The sequence below is a fragment of the Neophocaena asiaeorientalis genome, unplaced genomic scaffold, assembly GCF_003031525.2.
Source record: "Neophocaena asiaeorientalis asiaeorientalis breed wild unplaced genomic scaffold, Neophocaena_asiaeorientalis_V1.1 scaffold87, whole genome shotgun sequence".
In the NCBI taxonomy this organism is placed as follows: Eukaryota; Metazoa; Chordata; class Mammalia; order Artiodactyla; family Phocoenidae; genus Neophocaena; species Neophocaena asiaeorientalis.
Window position 1 is genome coordinate 5,474,895 of NW_020175432.1, and position 6,932 is coordinate 5,481,826.

At 61.6% G+C, this 6,932-nt stretch overlaps 1 long non-coding RNA gene across 1 annotated transcript; it reads right to left on the minus strand.

Annotated features, from left to right (window-relative positions):
* Positions 1–1,044: 1,044 nt before the first annotated feature.
* Positions 1,045–6,923, minus strand: LOC112414782 (uncharacterized). The gene is made up of 2 exons (XR_003006222.1): positions 6,395–6,923; positions 1,045–2,303 (listed from the first exon to the last, which is right to left on the minus strand). It is a non-coding gene; the product is annotated as an uncharacterized LOC112414782 (long non-coding RNA).
* Positions 6,924–6,932: the final 9 nt, after the last annotated feature.

Here is a 6,932-nt window from a genome sequence, read left to right on the forward strand (position 1 = left end):
GGGGCAGGCGAGGACAGAGGCTTCCCGGAGGGGCGGGGCTCAGAGCGAGGCTGGGCGGAGCCGGCCGCTAGAGGGCGCCGAGGGTCCGCGCGCAGCAGTGGGCGGGCCTTCGGTGGCGCTGGGCCTGGCGATTGGTTCGTGGCTCCTCCCTGCGCTGGAGGGAACCAGTTGGAGGCGGTCCCACCTCCTGCCCCGCCTCACGTATTCCCGCAGGTATGTGCAGGGAGACCACCCCACCCCACCCCGCCCCGCTGACCCGCACGCTCCTTAGTGCCGCCTGGAGGCCTGGGAGGGTAGGAGTGGCAGTTCTGAGCACTCTACATCAGCTTTGGCCCTTGTGGTCCCAGCTCCCTCCAAACATCCTCAGACCTGGGGTGCCCCTTACCGTGCCCCTCACCTCTCAAAGTCATCTACAGATGTTCCCCACAGACCTAGGGCGCGACTCAGGTCCCAGTCACAGCCAGATGTCCCCCTTGGGCCCACATACACACCTCAAGCCCATGTTCCCCACCAGCCTTCTCACATACCACACACCCCAAATCTTACCCCCAGCCCAAGTTGTCCCTTATGTCTAAGTCATCCCCAAATGTCACTAGATCAAAACCTTCAGGTCCCAGTTATCCCCAAATGTCCAGTGTTTCCCTTAGGGTCACCCCCAGCCACCAGCTTAGATTGGGTCCCATTCTCTCCCACGCCCAGCCCTGGATGTGGGGCATGCCTCATCATGATCCCATCTAAGTCCCTCCAAGAACAGTCCTCCCTGTCACCACACCACCCCTGAAAGTCAGTCCCTCCAGCCCAGGGTTTCACGTGGGGTTAACACCCATCCCTAGGACACTCCTCAAGGTCACCTTTCCATGACAAGGTCACCCTTTCCGCCCATGTGACTAAATTATCACCTTCCTCAGAACAGGCAGATGGGGATCCTGTGAAGTCAGGAGCCCAGGATGCCAGGACAGTAAATTCAGACCAATCAACCCTCCCCAGTCAAAAAGCCAGAAACTCCAGGGTTGGAGGCCAGAATAAATCACAAACCACCAGACCTTCAGGAATGAGGCAGGGGGCAGCTTTTATTTAATTGGACGACAGGCTCGACACACAGCATAGACTTGCCCAAGCTGCTGTCTGCCCCTGCCCCAGTGGGACAGGGGTACACTGAGACAACTCGGGGGGGGGGGGGGCTTCACACTGCCTCCCCAGTCTCACCCCCAAAAGAGCCCCATTCTATCTGATGATGGACAAAGTCTCAATGCGTCCATGCCCTGGGACCACCCAAGGACTGAGCGGGCCTGTTTGTGTCCTTTGGGCCCACAGGGACCTCATTCCCTGCCCCACGTGCCAGGAGGGTGTCATGGCTCCTCCCCCCCAAGTTAGGAAGCCGCAGGCCCAGGGAGAAGGGGCCAGGCAGGTTCAGGTCAGGCCAGCCTGGTTCCGGAAGCCTGGAGTTGGCATTTAACGGTCTGGGGGCCCAAGGCAGCTTCCTCTTGGGTAACTGACTGCTGGGAAGATGCGAGCCAGCCATCCCCCAACCAAGCTTGGGAGAGGAGGGGCCGAGGGTCGGCCAGGCGGGGACACAGCTGGCTTCCTTTTTTCATGGAAAGGCTGGCCACCCGCCTGCCTACCCATCCTCCCTGGGAACACAGCCCAGCCTGAGATGGGACTGTGTGAGGGTCCCCAAGTGCAGAACTGGAGGAGGGGGCCTGCAGCAGACAGCTGGGTTGACCCATCCCGTCCCAGGCTCCACTCATCCCCAGGTTCCTCCTCCAGACACAGGTCCAGGGCAGGGTCCTCATCTCTTCTCACAGGAGGCGAATGGCCCACCCAAGGAAGGCAGGGGCCGAAGACTCCAAGGGGGCTTGACTCCTGTTCCTGCTGAACTGAGCCAGTCTGCACAAATCAACTGTGTTTCAGCTCAGTAGGCACGGGAGGCAGAGCCCAGGGAGGCCCGGAGGTCGGACAGGCAGGCGGAGGGGAGAGGTGGCAGGGCCAGAGGAGGCGGGGCCCCGGGGGGCGGAACTTAGCCACTGTGAACACGACTTGCTGTGGACCTGCTCACAAGCAGCTAAGCCCTGCTCCCCAGGCCAGACGCAGACGGTGGAGGCCTCTCTGCCACCCCATCCCCATCCCTGGGTCAGTGTCCTCAGCGGAAGCAGTGACAGCGGTGGCCCCAGAGGCAGGGCTCAGGGTCGGTTGGAAATCCCTGGCAATGTGATTTGTGACAGGCAGCAAATCCCATCCCCAGGAACCCCAGCCGGCCATGGCACAGGGGTGGGGGGGCACCGGGCAGGGCCAGCAGCTGGCACCTAGGAGAGACAAAAGGAGGTAATGAGATTTGAGGACATCTGCCCTCCAGGTCCCCACTTGCTGCCATCCTTTGAAGTCTTGCAGGGAAGCCCTTTTTCCCCACGTGCAGCAGCAACTAAAGAGAGCTAGACCACCAGGCTGGATACCCCCAGCCCCAGCCATGCCTCCCAGGCCCAGAGAGGTAGAGATACCCAGAGGGTCACTTTCAGCCAAGGAGGCTGCAGGAGTTCCCAGAGCCAGGTCCCCCCTCCCTTTCTTCACCACCCCCACCACTGAGCCCTGGGCAGGCTAACTGGGGCCATGGGGAGAGGAAGCTGAGGGGGTGGCGGGCAGGAGGGTGAGGAAGTGATCTCACCCCAGCTGGCGCCACTTCCTAGAAGCCTGAAGTGCAGGAGGAAACCACCAGGGCCACCCCGCGTGGCCCTGTCTCCTTGGTGGTCAGGCCTCAGCCCGCACCCCACCCGAGTGAGCGGATGCTGGCAGCGGGCGCCCAGGTCTCCCCCGAGGCACGCACGCCCCCAGAGCACCGGACCCAGGCTCGAGGTGCAAATTCCAGCTCGGCAGTTTCCCAAATGCCCTCCAAGCCTCAGTCTCCCCATCTGTAAAATGGAGCCAAGAGTCTCTACCACATAGCATGGTGAGGTTCCACCAAGAGTGCTGCCTAGCAAGTACCGGGCACCAAGACCACCTGTAGAATTTGTGGGACTCAGTGCAAAATGAAAACTTGGGGCCCCTTGTTCACAAATTAAGAATTTCAAGACGACAGCAGAGCATGAACCCAAGTTCCAGGTCCTTCTCAGTAGCGGGTGACCCTGTGAATGGCACAGGTCACATGCCCATGAAGCCAGCCCTGTGTTCAGTAAACAGAGACCTCCCGTGTGATGAGAGCCCTGCGGCTAGGAGATCCAACTGTGGAGCCAGTCCAGCTGCATATGAACCCTGGCTCTGCAGCTTCCCAGCTGGGTGACTCTCAAGTCACTCAGTCTCTCTGGGCCTCCGTCTCCCCATCGGCAAAGCAGGGATAATGTCATGGTAAGGATCCCGCGAGTGCTGTGTATAATTAGGATGGGGCTACTCTGTCACCATTCACCAGGCATAAACAGGAAGGATGATGGCACGGAAGACGCTGCACACGGGTAGGACCGCAGCGTCCAGATCTGGTAGGTGGTGGCCACCACTGGGAGACAGGTGGAGTGAGGTGTCCTGCTCTGTGCCTCCTACATACACACATACATACACACCGGCCACCCGCTTTACGGTCGGGCCCTAGCCCAGCCCTGTTCCCTCAAGGTTTAGGGGCACCAACCAGGAGCAGACAAGGCCCCGCAGGGCGGCCAGCCTCCCTGGGCCGCCTCCGGAAGTGAGACAGCACATTCGTGTCCCAGGGACGAGAACGGGAAGGGCGGCCATTTGGCCAGGCCCGTTTCCTGTGGGGTTTCCCCTGCACAGAGCCCCGGGCCGGGGCCAAGGCCACTCCCCATCCCCGCAGGCGCAAAAGGCCTGGTTCTCGGGTGGAGGGGGCACCGTCATGCAGGTGCCCAGAAGCAGGGCCCCCGTTACCATAGGCGTGTCTCTCAGGCTCTGGGGAGATGGTGTCCAAGGAGGGCCAAGCTCCTGGCAGCTGGAGGCATTGTGGGGAGGAAGGGCCCTGGGCCCAGGGAGCACAGCAGGCCCCAGGCCACACCGATGGATGGATGGATGTATGGATGTATGTCTGAGTACGCTCTGCAGACAGGGCGTGGACTCCTGAGACATACTCTGTAATGCCTGCCCCCCCTCAACCCCATGCTCCAAGAATGAATCAGGGGCAGCTTCCGCCGGGGGCGCCACCACCACCGCCCCCAAGCCTGGTCCCCAAATACTTTCCACCCTCTCAGAGCAGCTGGGATCGGAAAATACCAAGGGCTGCAGGCCCCGCCCTGCCCGCTGCTGCTGCCCGCCCTCCCAGCCTGTCACTAACGCTTTGCCTAATGGGCCCAGACTCTCCGCAGAGGCTCCCTAGGCCAGGCCCCGAGCCAGCCGCTAACCTGGGCTGCCCAGCCAAGTGCCGCCTGACCACCCGCCCCCCACCCCTCACCCCCAGCCCAATGTGGCCACCATAACAACCGGCCCGATGGGCAGCCCTCAGAGGTTGGCGCCTGGCTGGAGGGAGGCAGGGCACTGGTAAGTGGGTGGGCCCCGCTGCCCACCCAGGGCTCGGGGGAGGGGGGCAGGCTCAGGAAGGGGTGAGTAAGTGAGGACTGAATCACTTGTTATAAATAGGGGAACCATGCAAGTCACATCCCAGCCCCCATGGTGCCCAGCCACGCCACTCTCCAACCCCTGCCTTCAACTTTAATCCCCCTCAGACCAGTCAGAGAATTCCCAGGGGACCCCTAATATCCACACTTTGGGCCCTTTACTGAGGGGTACACCCTACTGCCATGTCCATCTCCGCCTTATCCTTGTCCTGGCCTCCTGGCCTGCCTTTTGGGGGCCAATGGCCTTGAAGGCAGTTGCTGGCTTCCAGGCCCTGTCCCCCTCCTATAGCACCCCGACAATTCCCAGGCCCAAAGGTCAGGATTCCTTGGCTCCCCAAGGTATTCTCAGGGTGTGGGTGACCATGGTCCTGGACGATGACGCCTGACCAAGGCCAGATGGAGGCCAAGGGGCTTTAGCATCTCAGAAGTCAGTTCCCTGGCCCCTCACCATCCAGGACCCCATCCCAGACCACCCAGGCCTGCTCTGCCCAGGGTCACAGCTCAGTGACCACACCCAGGGTGGCGCCAGCTCCAGCACCCTGGGGCAAGGCGCCGCTGCTGCATGACTCAGCTGTGCCCAGCATGGCGGTGTCCTTCTCTGCCCAAGGATTCTCACACACCCACACCCACTGGCTTCCGAGTACGTCCTTCCCGGGGGACTGGCCTTTCCCCAGGCACACCTCCGTGCTCACACAGGACATCCAATGGCAGGAGGGAAGGTGGCCAGAGTGCCCTCCAAGTGATCTGAAAGTGAGGGCCCAGGACAGGGAAGGGAAGCACACACTTCCCTCCGCTCGTTTTTCCCAATGCTTCCCATATACAGATGGAGAAACTGAGGCCCAGAGGATTCAGAACCAGGCCCAAGGTCATGCGGGAAGTCTAAGGAAAAGCCAGGCCTGATCCTGGCATAAAGTGTATCCAAAGTGGGAAAGGGCCAGCCAGCCAGCCCAGAGAGGGGCTGGAAGGAGTTTTCTTTAGACCGCCCAAGGTTCCTTGCGGTGTCCTTCACTTCGAACAGACTCCCCCACCCAGCCTCCCAAAGTGAAGGGCAAACTCTGAAAAATGCCTTACGGTATATCAAAGCATCACCTGGGCCCCCAGAGAACAGGTCATCCCACTGCACCCATGGGGCAGTGACCCTGTGACTGCAAATGGGTCAGGGGTTTGCCCCGCAGCTGCGGCCTGCACAGAACATCTGGCCTCCACTTACAACAGGCAGGGGTTGGTAGGGGGGTCCCGGGGAAGACCCCTGGAGCATCCGCCTCTGCTGTTTCTTTCCAGTGAGCAAGGGTCTGCGAGATTCAGAGGCTGGGCCAGCACAGACAGGCCCGACCCCCCTGGACACACCCTGTCACGCATGTGCTCCGCGTGCCAGCCCCGAGCCAGGCTAGCAGCTATTTTAGGGCCCCCTCCAGGCCCACAGACAAGACCTGCCCGTTGGGGTCTTGAGGGAGCTCCCAGAGGACATCCTGCAAGGACAGAGGGCAATGGGTGCCCCCTGGGCGCTAGGACAGAGCTGGCACCAGGCCCTAGGGCCCATGCCTTCCCAGGACGGTGGCATGTGAACACATGCGCACCGGCTGGCCCGGGCAGGGTGCGTGGGCGAGCGGACAGGGTGTGTCCTACATCACCTCGTCTCTAAGCCCGGGCACCTGTTGGGTACTGCCCTCCAGCTCGGGCTGGCATGGGCAGGGCTGCCAGAGGACACCCCTCATGCCAAGGGTCCCACACATCCCAGCCTCACCCTCATATACCACCAGCCATGGACAGGCAGCTAGTTGGAGCTGGGGCAGAGGGGATAGGTGACGGGGAACCAACTGCACCTCCAAGGCATTCAAGAGGCCACTCACTGGGTCTGGGCCTGGCTGGGTTGCATAGGACAGTCAGTGTACGGCTGGGGGCTTTGGTAGCAGTCAAGTCCGGTGCTGGGGTCAGAGGTCAGTCTGGGGCTAGGATGAAGGGGTCAGAGTTCAGTCTGGGTCCTTTCACCCTCTTCCTGCCTCCCAAGGGCACGGGGACCCCAAGCTACACAGGGCTGGGGAGTCAGCCCTCCAGGAATCTCCCAAACCTGGCCCCCTTCCTATGAATGAGCCCTTCTCCACTGGGCCAGAAGGAGTGGGAAGGGAGGAGAGGTCCCCCAAGTCCTCCTAAGCCCAGGCTGTACTGCTGGGCCCCAGCCCTCTCCTCTGTGGAAGGCCTTCCCCTCGCTCACTGGCTGACATGTCAAAAACTTGAACCACTGTCTTCCACCCGCATCCACAGAACTCTGGGAGACCCCGACCTACAAAGCCCAGACATGCACCCCCAGGGGCCATTCCCTCCACCCCAAGCGACGCACATACCCTCCCACCCTGCAGCCAACTCCTGCCCACCTCGACCTGCGCCGGT